We start from the raw sequence: 16,352 nt of genomic DNA, 5'->3' as shown, positions 1-16,352 counted from the left end.
TAATACAGCAATAATGTTGTAATTTATATTTGAAAGTTAAATTTAGTGAATTAATTGAATTATGTTAAATTAAATGATTATGGTGCCAAGTTTATGAATTGATTTAAAAATATGTCTATGGTACATGAAGTGCATTGAATTATCATGCATAAATGTGATTTCTATGATTATGGATATTATGGGAAATTGTAAGTTCATATGATTTTTAATAAGGCAATGTGTAATTTAATGTTATTGCCTTGATATCAAATGAGATGTAAGTTTACATGCAAGTAATACATCAATATTACTTGTATTATGATATTTTATAATAATATTGGAAATATGTTTGTGGATAATTACTTGATTGGTGAAATTGTTGGAAAAGAGAGAGAAATCCGGGTTGAACCTTCGGAAAGATTGGATGATACAGATAGTATGTAGCTAGGTCACATGTATGGTGCTAAGTGCACATCATGTGTACAAGAGAGCTACAAGACATTATGATGTAGCTAGGTCGCATGGGTGATACTATGTGTACACCATGTAGACAAGAGAGCTACGGGATATATGTAGCTAGGTCGCATATGTAGTACTAAGTGCAGGCTACTATGCGTACCCAAAAACTGTGATCACGTGTGTAGTACTAAGTGCAGGCTACTACGTGTATCAGATAGTTAGGTCACGTGTGTAGTACTAAGTGCAGGCTACTACGTGTACCGGATAATTGGTCGCATGTGTAGCACTAAGTGCAGGCTACTATGCGTACCAGATAGTTTGGCTACATATGTGGCACTTATGTGCAAACTTTCTACGTATCCGAATTATATTCTGAAGTGTTCAACGGGAGACTCTCTATGTATTGCTTTGTGTGTGTTGTGATGAATAAGTGCAGGAACTTGGTTATGTGAATGATGTGTTCATTAAGTGACCAGGATGTGGTAAGATTATAAACAAGTAAGTTATACATGAGGATGATTTTATGGTGATCTTGTGATCATGGGCCTATACTTGTGATGTATGAAATGTGGTGAAAATGATTTGTGATATGTATGTTAAAATGAGGTTAATACAAAGAAAGTGTTAAAAAGTGAATTAGCCATAAAACTGTTTTGGACAGTAGCAGTGACGTGATTTTGAAAAATCACCAAAAAATAGTAGAAATTGAATCAGAGACTGAATGAGAAATAAAATTAAATCTTAATAAGTCTATTTTCATATAAAAGAAACAGAACAAGCAAAGGAGTTCTATATTTTTAGATATTTATGTTTTTGTGAGACTGGTTCAGAATGATTACGTGATTCCCTGTTCTGACTTTGAAAAATCACAAAAATTTAGAGAAAAATAATTAGAGGCTCAAAATTATATTTTTAAAATCCCTAATGAGTCTATTTTCAAGATAAATCAACAAGAACATTATCCGAGTTCTGTACTGTGAGATAATTAATTTTTAGTGAAGAGAGGTCAGAACTGTCAGAAAGTGAAACAGGGGAAATTTTAATGAATAAACTGTACTAATTGGCTAAACCAAAAATTATGAAAATTTTATGGTGGAAAGATATGTGAGTCTAGTTTCAGGAGAAATTTACGGATCTTAATTTGGATCTCTGTAGCTCGAATTATAAATAAGTAAGTGACTATGACTCTTGTGAATAGTTTGATGTGAGCATTTATTAGTAAATTATGAAATCGTACTTACAAGAATGCTATATACATTAAGGATGTGGAATGGAGAGAAGGAGGAGGAGGAAAATAAATATATGTGGAATACATGGAAACTATGGTATATGAAATATTGATATAATGAAATAAATGATATGTGTTTATAAGAAAACAGAAAGAGAATGATATGTATCATGACATGTATATATATATATATGACTAGTCTCAATGTAATGCTTGTTAGGTATGGAGTTGAATCGAAATGTTTCAGGCAAACATGCTATTCTGCGCATCTAAATTATGGTATTTTATAAAGATATGATCTAGCTTTAAATATGAATGCTTGATGATTAAGCTGAAGATACTTGGTAAGATGATAATCTTGGTATAAATGTATAAGTGGTACTATAATAGACAAGGTAAAATGAGTATGAGAGACACATGTATGATGACATACAAATGCTATGTTTGTGGTTTAATTGAGAATGTTTAATCATTAAATGAATACCATGTTATATGCTTTTGATTTTGTATAAGTGTGTAAGAGATTAAGGTTGACCAAAGCTTGGAAAATAGCCTAGGTATATTCCACACAGGCAGAGACACGACCATGTGTCTCAGCCGTGCATGGAACACGACTTTGGGACACGGGCATGTGGAGCCTTAAAGCATGAAATTTCCAAGATTTTTGTAAGTTCTCGGTTTAGTCCCAAACCCTTTCTAAAGTATGTTTTGGGCTTCGTAGACTCAAATAAGGGACTATGTGTATGTGAATGAACGTTTTGAAATATGAATGAAATTTTATGGCCTGTATTTTAGTTTAATGTTTGTATATTTGTCCGATAACGCCTCGTACCTTATCCCGGCCTCGGGTACGGGTAAGGGGTGTTACAAACATGATGAAGTTTTGTCTGAATGGTCATGTGGGTGTATTGTATAGGCCAAAAGAATAGTAAACTGACGTATTGTCTGTTTGTGAATAGTACTCGCCATCTGACAAATTGTAAGATTGTGTTTGAACCTTGAAAGGATCTGCTCAAATAATTAATAACTATTGTTATGCTTTCTTCTAGAACTCACTAAGTTCTTTTAAACTTACCTTGTTTCCCTTTTCCTTCTCAGGCTTACTGTTGAATGAAGGAAGACATTCTGTTAGACTACGCTAGAGGACATCCGCTACTGTGAGACTTCTATTGTTTTGTATTATGCATGATGATGGGGGGTGATGTCTGATTGTATTTTGGAAAGAAATTGTAATTAAAATTCATGTTGAAGAATTATGACTCAATGAAGTTCTATTAAAATTTATTGAATGATTTAAAAGTATTTTTACCTAGGTTGATAAAATATATTATGAAATTCTATACGTCATTTGGCTTAATCTTTATTTTCCCTATTTTATTAAAGGTTTATTTCAAACACTATGGTTTTATAATGTTTACCCTAGAAATAGTTTAAGATAATGAATTCTGAATAGTGACACGTCACATTCGGACCCTCCTAAAGGATCAAGTTTGGCGTGTTACATTGATGACCATTGTGGTGGCCATGTCTTGAATCAACAGTTGATTAACTCTTTCAGAAAGCTTAATCGTGGAACTCTATTCACCATAGATCTCATGATATCCCCGTCCAACAATTCGATCTCTTCATGAACTCCAAAACCAGAATAAGCCTCTGACGCCCTGGCTCCACCTACTAAACCACCCACAATTTTGTCTTTCCAAGAAAGTGTTGACTTGGTTTCCAAATCCACTGCCATATCAATGGCCCCATCTGTATTCGAGTCCTTGAATCTCATTATTTTGGTTGATCACTCTTTAGAGAATTCAAAATTTTCACCACTTGCCATAGAACTAACTAAAGTATATTCAAAATTTTAAAAATTTCGTGTGTATTATTATTCTTAAGACTATAAATTATAGTTTTTGGTAAATTTTCAACTATTGGTACTTGATCGATGGGTGATACCAACTCAAACAATCCTTTAGATAATAGTATAAATTTTAACTTCTAAGCTTAGTAACTTTTACTCCTTTGGTAACTAAATATATATTTTTTAGATCTAACTGATACCTAAATTTGAAATCTATCACACGCATTGGTACTTTCATTGTAATGTTGTTAGAAAAGGTTGATGTAGCACTGATAGCCAATAATATTACGAGATGTGGCAACATCATATTATAACATGTGATAAGTATTACCAAAAAATAAAAATTATAAATTTAGAACAAGATCTAAAATTATTTCCTATCTAAAATCAACATAGACAAATGAGTATCTAAATTTTAAAAAACCTAAATGTTATTTTGTCCAAATTCATCTCGAATGTACATTTTAATAATTTTTAATTTTTCATAAAAAAATTTAATTATGCCAATATTGAAATATAATAAAATCAATATTTTTTTAAATATCATATAAAAATCAATATTAAATATCAATACTTCACAAAACTTCAAGCAATTAAAAATCAATACATAATAATATATTTACTTAAATCTGTTGTCAAATTATGTTACTAGACCCTGTACTTTGAGTAAGTTATAAACTTAGTAATTATATTTAAATTTAGTTAATTTCAGTTCTTGTATTTTAAAATTTTTAAAATTTTAATCCAAACTAAATAACAACTATTAAATTCATTAAATTATTCCTAAAATTTGATGGGTAAAACATATACATCAATTTAGGTTGCTAAAATTTTGACGCATTTCCTCATTTTGTTGTACCCCATTTAAAAAAAAAAGAAAAGAAAAGGAAAAAGGAGAAGAATATTTATGTACTTGCCGCCCTAAAAAATTTAAGTTGTTCCACAATTTTTAACATCCTATTCAAATACAATAATATTTTATTTGTGCCCCCTTAAATTCTTTTAATTTTCTTTAAATGCCATAATTTTTTTAGAATAAGGTAAATTTATATTTGGTCCTTTTTAAGTTTTACCCTTTAAAAATTTATAGTTTGGTATAACAAATTTAGTAATACTGTTGGTTTCATCTTAGCTTAATTTTATTTATTTACCATTCCAATCAATCAAATACATATTGACATTGATTATTAAATCAATATTTTTACTTTTATGCTCATAGAAAAATTATTTTCCCTAGCCATATATGATCTTTTTCTTTTCTTTTGTAACATCAAATAATTTTATGCATATTTTAACTATTTTAATTAGAATGATTTTTGACATTTTACATATGCAATATGAATGATAATATTTGAGAAAAAATTTATTATAAGAAAATTTATATTACTTTGTAATTGCAAAATTCTAATGATATTTAAAATTCGTATAGTAGAAACATCTGCTTTTTTCAATGCCCAATTTAATTTTCTTTTTGATGGAAAACAATTTTTTTAGTCTTTAAGATTTCTTTTACATTAATTTTTATTTCAAAAGATATTTAATAACAAAAACAAATAAAAATCTTTTTCAAGTTAAAAAATAAATTTGAGTAAAGCTCATTGTAAAAGCCAAAATCTAAGTTAAACAAATATTTCCGCTTTCATATATTTTTTTTATTTTAATATCTCAATTCTTATTAAATTATATTTTTAACTTTATTTTATTGTCACCTATCATAATATGAAGTTATTACGTATTGTCATATTATTAAATTCTAACGCCATATAACAAAGAAATTAAAATGTTTCAAGTTAAATAATAAAAGTAGATACTAATTAAATACAAATTATCAAGTTAAAAAAGGACTAATATATATATATATAGACCTACAAAGAGACAAAATAATTTCGTGTGGGAGAAAAGGGAATAGGGGGATGGAAATGTTTCCAACCCGTTAGTTATTGCGTGTTTTGAGTGACCTTCTATCATGTGAATATAGTGGTTTAGCCGGAAGTGGGAGGCACAATTCTCGTGTACCCTATGGAGCTATTTCAAAACATAGAAACAATATGTTTTTTAACTAAAATAAAAATCATCTTATACCTTACAAAACTCTTTATTTCTTGTTAACCCATTCAATGTCTCCAAGGGGCGAAGCTTACTCAAATATTAAAATGTCCCCTAAAATTTTAAACTAAAATTATATTACCATCTTTCTTAAAATTTAAAATTAAATTATGCCTTCTTTAAAAATAAAAATTCTATAATTTAATCTTTTAAATATTGTAAAAGTTTACATTAATACAATAATTTAAAAGCTCACTCAAAATTTTATAATTTAAATTCGCCCCTCCAAACAAATTTTCTAACTTCACTCCTTATTATGAAAGGCTTTCAACGAAAATACATTCCAAGATAAATTATATCTCTTTAATATGCCTTTTATTTTTCCCCACCAATATTATCTCTCTCATATAATAATTTTATAAATTTAAAAGTTAATAATGTGACTTGTAACACCCTAAACCTAGCCTAGAAATTTAGATCGAATCTCGGAGGCTACATTTATCACCGAAGTGATCGTGAGAAAATTTTACAAAATAAGTCGTCCTAAATTTCATTTCCAAAAAATCTTTATTTCTTTACGAACCAAAAAAATTTAATCCTTTAGATTCCGAACAGAAGTATTACAGTTAAGTTTATTATATAAACAAAATAAAAATTTTAAAGCGATAAATTCCAAATAGAATCTGTACCACAGTTTTTATAAAAACCTATATATCAAAACGGTAAATCTAAACGAAAATTTAAAAGTTAACTAATAAATTTTTTTCAACCGAGACTGTCTAAGACCTCCGCATACCGATTCTAGCGTCAGAATTTCATAAACGTACTTGCAAAGGGAAACACTAATGGGGTGAGCTACTTAGCTCAGTGTAAGTTCGAAACGAGATTAAAAACAAAATCACAGAATTTAATACAATAGTGCAACAGACTTACAGATATAAGCAGAAACAGATACCAGACACGGAACCAACGTCCCAACACGCAATCGGAACAGAGCACACCAAGTATACACAGAACACTTAACACACATGTTGTTCAAACAAACATAATACAATCAGATAATCTTATACCCAAACAGATGCACATGAATGCAGTCAAGTACCAAAACCCACCTATCTAGCCAACACACCTCTCCGTCCCCCGATCACACCCTATAAGAGCTGATTAAGCTCATCCAACCAAACACACCACGTAGGACCTCGAAAGGCCCATCCAACCCTACACACCATGTATGTGGACTAAGCCACTCAGATATAAATACGCAGTAGGGTTGGCGTATATGTAATACAGTGCAATGCGGTAACCCGCTGTACAGCCATGTTGCAGTTTGAACTGCCAGATCAGATAGTGGTACGCAACAAAGCTGATGTACGTATGGTATAGAGTGGTAAACCGATGTACAAATAAGCTTGCAGTTAAACTGCCAGATCAGAACAGAAACTGTTTTCCTTCTCTTCACAACCCAACCCAAAATACTTTATGCAAGTGCATGTATACATTCATTCCCATAGAAATAATGAACACGTCAACAGACAATAAGACAGAAACAGATATGCACATGTGCCCAACAGACTAGATTCCGAATTAACGTCTCACATAACAGTCACAAACAACACATAAGTAGAGTACATGGTCACAAATACCGAGACTTAAACACCCTCACTAAAGCTTAGCCAAGGGTTGGAATACACAGACACATTTTCAGATAAAAAACGCACACAAGCTAAAATTTGGTGTCTTAAGACACACGGCCGTGTGGAAAAACCTAGGCCGTGTGGGGGTTAAAACGCCCGTGTGGACGGAGGCACACGGCCGTGTGGCAAAGGCATACGCTCGTGTGAACCAGAGACACGTCTGTGTGAACAAGCCGTGTAACTCACTGTCCAATTGTGCTAAAGTAGGGTTCAGGGCAAACACGGTCGTGTAAGTGTCTCACACACTTGTGTGTCCACCAGACACGGTCGTGTGTCCAAAACACACGTTTGTGTGGGATTCTGAAATCCCCAAATTAGCCACACAGTTGTGTGGCGCCAAATCACTCAGACCCTAATTCCCAAACACACACACCCGTGTGCCCGGGGGACACAGCTGTATGGAAAATGACAAAAATGCCCAAATCAGCCACACGGTTGTGTGGCACCAAAACCTATCGAAAAACCCTAATTCATAATTGCACACGGCCGTGTAAACCGACACACGCCTGTGTGGCCACCCATGTGGTCACGAAACCACCTTAAAATAGCTTGAAAATCGGGTTTTTCGGTCACTAGATTGACCTTCAATCGATGAGACTCAGAAACACACTAACCAGAGTGGATTTTCATGTCATTTCGTAGTATTATCGAACTTCGAAAACCAATTTTAGAAAGACACCAAGATCGCCAAATTCTATAAAAAAAATTTACAATTTACAAATAGACTAGAAAAGTTTCGAAACCCACACCTGATTAGTGATCGAGAATGTCCAGATGCGGACTCAATGACCAGGAAACCAAAGCTCTTCGAAAGCCACAACACCACTGTTTTCAAACAGCAAAGAAAAAGAAAAAAGAAGAAAAACCCAAAAGAACAGAGGAAAGGAGCATGTGAAAAAAATAAAGTATAATAATAAAATACAAATAAGACTAAATAGTTATTATTAAACATAACGCAAATTTACTATTTAACAAACAATGTATAAAAATATATCACTCAACATGCACACACAAGGACTCAAACCCAGAATCTTGAGGTTCACTAACACTTAGTCAACCACCAGACCAGCAAGCCCATTCTATCAATTAAACGTACAATTAAATATAATAGTGCAACCTTCTCACTGACCCTAACCACAAAACTAAAAACTTTTAACCCAAAATCCGGAGTGTTACGTGACTACATAAAAAAACAAATTATTTAGAATCAACATATGCATTCAATTGAAAATTTATTTCAACTATGATTACAAATTCTAATAGATTTATCTTCTTTTTAAGTAAATGAATACATGCATAAAATCAGTTGGCTTTTAGCGATAATATTAGAATCACATCACTAAACTATAACTCCATTTTTTTTATTTCAAATTCCTACTTAATAATTTTACCATTTCAAAAAAAATTTAAATAAATAAAAGTAGTTGTTTTATCATTAATTTACATAAAATATGAATAATAATCTACCAAGATCTACTCATGGATTCAAATGATTAATTTAATCAAATAAAATACTAGCGCGACAAGTAAAAGGTAATAAGAGGTGACGCCACCAAAATCAAGAGCACGTGAAACAGGTTAAAAATAAGGAGAACCCTATGTTACTTAAAACAAATATCATATCATATTATTACTCCTTACCGCTAAATTAAGTAAATTGAATTTTATATGTTAAATTAACAAATATATTAGTTTTTTATTAAAAATTTATTTATTTTTACGGTTAAAAATTGACGTTATTGATAGAATAATCAATTAATTACACGTTGCATATCAAGTGTACCTCATTTTAACATATAAAAAATAATTTTTAATAATAAAAATAAATATTTTTTAATAAAATAATTAATTTAATTTTTAATTTAATATATAAAAATTAATTTATTTATTCTTAAATAAGGATACCTTTTAATATAAAAATTTCCATAATACTTTTATCGCTTTTACGATGTTGGTAATAATTAAGAAAAAAAAACAGAGAACAAATTGCATTGCCGGCCAGGGATAAGAGGAATTAAATCAAATCAGTCTCTTAATGAAAACGGCACATGGAATATATTTGAGATATGTCGGAGGAAAATGCTTTGAGATTTTCATTTTCCTTCAATTTTTAAAATTTTTTATTTGGGGGATTTGTTTTGAGTATTTTATTCATCTTTTATTTTTTAAATTGTTTCTCCTGGTGCTTGGATCCTTGCTTTGCTCTAATTATATGATAATATATTGAGTACAAGTAAGACATGATATGAATTTAGAGTTAAAATTTAATATTATTGACTTTTGACTATAACTTTTAAAACAAGATACATTTTGGCTTCTCAATGCATTCTCTCTTTTTCCTTTTTTCTTTTTTGCCCTTTCTTTTTTCTAATTTTCAGTATTTAAAAAATATTTTTAAATTATTATTAATTAATATTATTTTAATTTTTAAAGTGGTTGAATTGACCAATTTAATCCAGTAAACCAATATATATATATATATTTTGAATTGAGTTAATGAATGAATCAATTAGGTCACCAATCCTAAATTAATTGCCGGTCCGATTTCAATTAAATGAATTACTAAAAAACTTATAATTTTTTAAAAACAAAAAAAAATATATCAAAAATTATAAAATTTACTTCAATTAATTTAATTTTTTTATCTCAATTTAATCGGTATATGTCAATTGATTTTTAACTTAACTCTAAACTGATATATTAATCGATTTTCGATCTGACTAATTTAACACGGATTTGAATTCAATAACCTTGATCAAAAGTCCAATCGTTTAGGAAGAGGTTGTTCTAACATTGTTGGTCCTCTTCGTGTGACCACATTTTAGGAAGTTTTGTAGGAGAATATGTTAAGAGTAGGTAGAGCTAGAATGAATAAACGTAGCTTTATTAGAGCAAACATGCAAGTGGTTAGGGGCAGAAAGAAAGGAAAAAAAAATTGAGTGTTGGGAATGGAATTAAGAGTGAATACTTTGGTATGTGTATTTTTTTTAATTTTACAAGTAATTTTAAAAAATTGAAATGTGATTTTTTAAAAAAAATTATCTATTTTTTAATATTTTATCATACTCTTATAAAATACTTATTAATTTATTAATTTTATTTGTAAAATCTAAAAATTCCATGTTTTCGGTCAAATTAATGTATCATATTAGAATTTAGGAGATAGAAGAAAGTGTGGGTTTTTTACCTTAATAATATAAAAAATAAAATAAAATATCAAAATGGTATGTTGCTAAGATTAAGTACCAAAATGGTACATTTAGATGGGTGAAGTGTGTCAGATAAGCGGCACCAGTGGAGGGTATCAGATAGGCGGCACTGATGGTGCCTATTTGATAGGCGGCACACCCAGTATATTTTTCCCTCAAATTTATTTGGCATGTTATTTTTTTGATTATTGTAATATTATTTTTTATTTTTTATATATGTAAAAGATGAGACCATTGACATGAAATTTGGAATTTATGAGATAAATTAGGATTTAGTTTATATGTTTTAATTTTTTAAGATTTTATGTTTTTTTAAATTATATTTTATGTTTTTTTATAAATAATAAAAATAAAATTTATTTTGAATTTCTATGAAAAAATTATTTTTTTATAATAATTAAGTTGGCATGTTATTATATATATTTATTATATTTTAAACAAAAAATGTTTACTTATTATCATTTTAAAGTAATAATAAAAATATTTGTATTTATTATGTATCGTTTATATTATATTTTTGTTATTATTTTCCAAATTGATAAAAGCCGAATGAGGGAGTGGAGGGGAAATATGAATATTATTGTCAAAAAATATAATAAGTAAATATGAATATTTTTATTATTACTTTAAAATGATAATAAGTAAAACATTTTTGGTTTAAAATAATATATATATAATAACACGCCAACTTAATTATTGTCAAAAAATATAATTTTTTTCATAAAAGTTCAAAATAATTTTCATTTTTATTATTTATAAAAAACATAAAATCTTAAAAAATTAAATCATATAAACTAATTCCTAATTTATCTCAAAAATTTCAAATTCCATATCAATGGTCTCATCTTTTACTTACATAAAAAATAAAAAAATAAAATTAAAATAACCAAAAAATAACATGCCAAATAAATTTCAGGGGAAAATATATTGGGTGGGCTGCTTATCAGATAGGCACAACTGGTGCCGCCTATCAGATGACGCAACTGGTGCCGCTTATCTAACACCCTCCACTGGTGCTGCTTATCTGACACCCTCCACCCATCTAAATGTACCATTTTGATACTTAATTTTAGCAATATATTATTTTGATATTTTATTTTATTTTTTATATTATTAGGGTAAAAAACCCATAAAGTGTCGATGGATGGGGAAATGAGTTAGAGCCCAAAGCAAAATTATATTATATGGAACTGATGTAGGGCCTAAGAGGAAAATATGGATAACATATTCTTTTATGCTTTGTCGGAAACCCAATAAAAGCAAAGAAACCCAATATTATCAGTAAAAGAAAAAATCTATGGCAACAAAATCCGAAGTATTATCCAAATTAGGGGGGAGGAGCTTTCACAAACATCATAGGCTTGCATTAGCAGTTTTCTCAAACAGCCCAAGCCTATTAGCACCCAACCTTGACTTGTATGCACAAGTTTTGTATTCCCACCATGTGAATTCCTTGTACAAGCTCTCTTCTCCCTTTGCCATTAGACAAGTTAAAGCCACTATCTTTTCACTCATAGGTGGCCCTCCAAAATAGATCATTGAAACCCTTGATTTCATTGAGTCTGTTAACACCCTATGCAATACACTTCTTAGCCTCCCATTACTCATTACCTGCCTTAAAACAAACAAATATTCATCCCCACCCACATTACACGATTTAGTATGTTCATGAGGAAAGGAAACATACAGAGTGAATAAAAAAATATTTTAAAGGTACCTGCAAGGTATCACCAACACTGATGAAAAAGGAGGTTTGATCAGGAGGGACTGAAACCCAAGTCCTATCTCTCAGACATATTTGCAGGCCTGATGTGTTGTTGGATCTTAGGATAGAAATTATCTGTGGGTCTGTATGTTCCCCAAACCCAATCAAATTTCTACCACTCAATGCCTGTAGCTGTGGGCATGGTGGATAGTGGTTTAGCCTGAAACACGAGTCACTTTTCTCATCTCTTAATAGCCTACTCAACACATTCCTTGGCTCAATTTCCAGGCCATCAGCCATTATTTCCACTACTTCAAATGCCAATCTCTTCACTGCTAGGATATAGTCATTCACTGCATAGCTGCTTCATAAAAAATGCCAAAATTACTAATCGAAACAAAGAGGGAAGTTAAAAAGAAATGTTGCTTGTGAAAAGTAATACCAGAAATTTTCTGAAAGAGTTTTGAGGGAGGTGAGTTGAGGATTGGTATTGACAAGGAGATATTCAATCCATCCCACATCACCATTTGGTCCAATTTTGTTGCTGCCATAGCCAAAAGGGGTAGCTTTGTCCTTGTCGGACTGGGGGAGGTTAAAGAAGCTAAGAGCTTCAGCTTCCAATCTGGTCATGAATTCCATTGGAACACCATGATTGATCAGTTTGAAGAAGCCATACTCTTCACAGGCCTTGACTATGAGGGTCTTTGCTTCCGGGTCCCTTAGGTCAATCACAGGAATCCCTGTGAAAACACATGTAGGTTTGCATGTTTTGATCAAGGAACAATGCTCTAATGCTGCTGGCTGTGACAACACAACCATAGTTTAAAAAGAGAAAGGAAAGCAGAGGGGAGATTGTAGGGGCCTGAGGGTTGATGGATTTAAATACCAACGCCTAAGGATTTTGCTATTGCTATTTCTAATGCATTCTATCACTTGGTATCAACCAATTAAAACATGCATGGTAATCCAATTCCCTTCTGCAAAAGTTTTCAATGTTTCAAATGATAAAAAGGGATCACGTCAAGAATATTTATTTATATGATACTGTCATTTGTTTCTATATTCTGTCTAATCATTTAATCTATACTAGTTTAGTGGAGTGGGGGGGATTCTTATCACACGGTAAAGGGTATTCAAATCTTTGATTACTCCCTTCCCCCTTACAAAATTTTTCAATGTTTGACATGATTAGAGGGGCAATGAGATTATGGAGGATTTACATGATAATGTGATTAATTTGTTTTTAATTTCTGCCTAAATATTCAAATTCATCTATTTTCTATCAAACACCAAACATATTTTTTGATTTTTTTAACCATTAAACTTACATAATTGATAACATTAACAATTAATTACTTTTTTTTTAAAAAAATTATATTTTATTTTTTAAAAATTTTAAAATTAATTAATTATTGACATGACATTCACGTGGTGGGCAGAGTTAACAAACATTAATTTTTCTATTTATTTTTAGGTGATTTGTTAAATAATGTAAATTTAAAAGTTAAAAAAATAAAAAAATAAAAAATTTTAAAATATATAATTTTAAAATTGGAGGGTCATAATTTCTTTTCTTAAACTAAGTGGTATCATTCATTGCATGTACATATGTTGCGGAGTGGGGGAAGGAAGCAGGCAAGAAAAAAAGCGCTAATAAAAGCTCTCTCTCTCTCGATATTTTAAGGAAATAATTTGGGCACTCCATAAATGTCATCACTCATCAGAGGTCAGCAGAGTGAGGCCAGCATTTTCACTGTTTTGACAGGTGAGTGTATCTACGAATCCATTCTATTCTATTATTAAATAAATTTTTTTTGTTTGAAAAAAAATAAAAATTTCAAATAAATTTTTAATGGAATTAAGTTAATACAATCCCTTAATAGATAGAATTGACAAGTACCGTCAACATCTGTAACAAGTAAAATAACAAATTTAGGCCTGGTGGAAATAAAAATATCCAAATTCTAAATTTTATTTCGTTGATGGCAATCTTTTTGTTTTATAAAAGTGAAAGAAAATAATACAGTTGATCTGAATTCAGTTTTCTGGTATAGTCGGTTCTAGACTAAAATGATGGCAATTCCACAAAGAGGCATATCATTGTCAACTTTACAATCTTACTCAGGTTAGGGAGGAAGGGTCGACTTGTATGGCTCTTAACATCTTATCAATAAAATTCCAGGGATTTAAGTATAAATTAAACATTTCAATCTTACATTTTAATTCTAGGATCGAATATTAAAGATTGTATTCAAATAATTTAATATTAAATACGTAATTAAGTATTATTTTAATATAACAGTGTTTTTCTTTTAACTTACAACAATAAGTTTCATATCTGATTTGAAGAATTTTGAGTTGCATGGTATATGCTGGACTAAATGGACGATTGGTTCTGGGCTTAATTAATTAGTTTCATCTGATTTTTACAACATTGGAAAATAAATTATCTCTTTATTCTAAATTTGTTTTTTTCAAAGAATCAATTTTTGTCATGCATTAATAAAACAAATAAGATTAATATAAAATCATAAGTGTTCTTGTAATAACTGAAACCTTAATTTGGGATAAATATGTTTTTTTTTTCTTTCAAACAATTGTTTAAGTGAAATTATTTAAACAAAAAAAATACTTATATGAAGTAACAATTTAGTATAATCTTTTTATTTTCACCTATTTCTCTTTTTTATCAAATATAACATAGATAACTTCTACTGATGTTGGTTTAATTAATAAGGATCTTAATCCGCTATTTTCTTTTATCAGTTGACCCACAAGAAGAAAGTGATAAAACAAAATGTCCAAAGAAGACAAAGAGAGATTGTGAATTGTATCATGAATGTGATTTGTCACGATTTACACTATAATTTAGATCCCTTTTCACATAATTCTAGTTTATTTAATAGTTAAATCAAGTCATTTTAATATTAATTTATGTTTTATAGTTGAAGTAGTTAAATTATGTTTTTTTTATTATAGTTTTTACGATATTTTGATATTTACATAAGGTTATCTGACTAAGTACGGTGAATTGGGAGTTAAAGATGCAACTTTGAGTTGAAACTGCTGCCAAACTTGCGGCAAAAAAGGAAGTCACGACATCAAAGATTGACTTGAAAATAGCCTCGAGGACAAAACTTGAGTGAATGTCGCGACATCGAGCTACGAAAGTTGCAACATTAGCCGACATCGCGACAAGCAAGGTGCTCCATGTCGTGACATCACAGTGATCACAAACACGACAACTGCAGTTTCAAGGGGCAGTTTAGGGTCTTTCTCGAGTTTAAAGCCCTAATTGTTGTATTAATTAAAGGGGCATTTTAGTCTTTCATTTTTAACCTATATAAGTAATATTATAACCAAAAGAAAGGGGGATTCAGACTTAGATAAGATTTTATAATTTCAATTTCAGTTTGCAGTTTATTCCTTAGTCTAGTTGTTTATGTTTTCTTAATTGGAATTCTTCTATTCCAAAGTTAGACGATTGCGAGCGGAGATTGCTTTAGAAATGCACTTTTACATTGATTAATCCATGAGCATTCTCTTCCCTATTCTATTTATTTATATCTCTATCGTTAATTTAATTAATTGATTGTTTATATAAATAGTAGAATAAACTTTCACCTTATATTTATCTCACATGAATCGACTATTTAACTGGTTAATCAATTAAGTAAATTGTAACAACCTGTTTTTCAATGGTGTCGGAAACGGTAGTTTCAAATTTTCATTTTTGATGAGCAAGCCCATAAATATTATTATTTAATATTTACAATGTTAATATAAAGTTTAATTAAAATTTGGTTAACTATTTTTGTCATTTGGACAATAAATTAAGGTACAAAGACTAAATTGTACAAATGATAAAAGTTAATCGCTATGAATTTTTAATTAGCTAAAGGGACCACTTGAGAATTGAACCTTTATTAAATCACCAAACGATGGTGAATGACAACTTTTATTCACCAATTTAGTTAATCATCATTAAGTATGTTAATTAAAGTTTAATTAAATAAATTATAACTAATTAGTTAATAAACGAAGTATATAAGACAAAATAAAAGAAAATATGACAATTTTACTTCATATTCTTCAACTTGACTAGGGTGAGAAAAACATATGGTTTTTTTTGGGAGTTTTAAGCTTTTGGTCCTTCAATTTGGAATTTAAGTCATTTTCT

General features: G+C 29.9%; 1 long non-coding RNA gene and 1 pseudogene across 1 annotated transcript; one reads left to right on the top strand and one right to left on the bottom strand.

The window, feature by feature from the left end:
• Positions 1-11,360: 11,360 nt before the first annotated feature.
• Positions 11,361-13,002, bottom strand: LOC107959373 (gibberellin 2-beta-dioxygenase-like; annotated as a pseudogene).
• A 798-nt stretch (positions 13,003-13,800) lies between these two features.
• Positions 13,801-15,723, top strand: LOC121230641 (uncharacterized). The gene is made up of 2 exons (XR_005928663.1): positions 13,801-13,937; positions 15,181-15,723. It is a non-coding gene; the product is annotated as an uncharacterized lncRNA (long non-coding RNA).
• The last annotated feature ends 629 nt before the right edge of the window (positions 15,724-16,352 follow it).

The sequence above is a fragment of the Gossypium hirsutum genome, chromosome A06 (genome assembly GCF_007990345.1).
Source record: "Gossypium hirsutum isolate 1008001.06 chromosome A06, Gossypium_hirsutum_v2.1, whole genome shotgun sequence".
Taxonomy (NCBI): Eukaryota; Viridiplantae; Streptophyta; class Magnoliopsida; order Malvales; family Malvaceae; genus Gossypium; species Gossypium hirsutum.
Note: the sequence above shows the minus strand (reverse complement) of the source record. Positions and strands in the feature narration are given on the sequence as shown.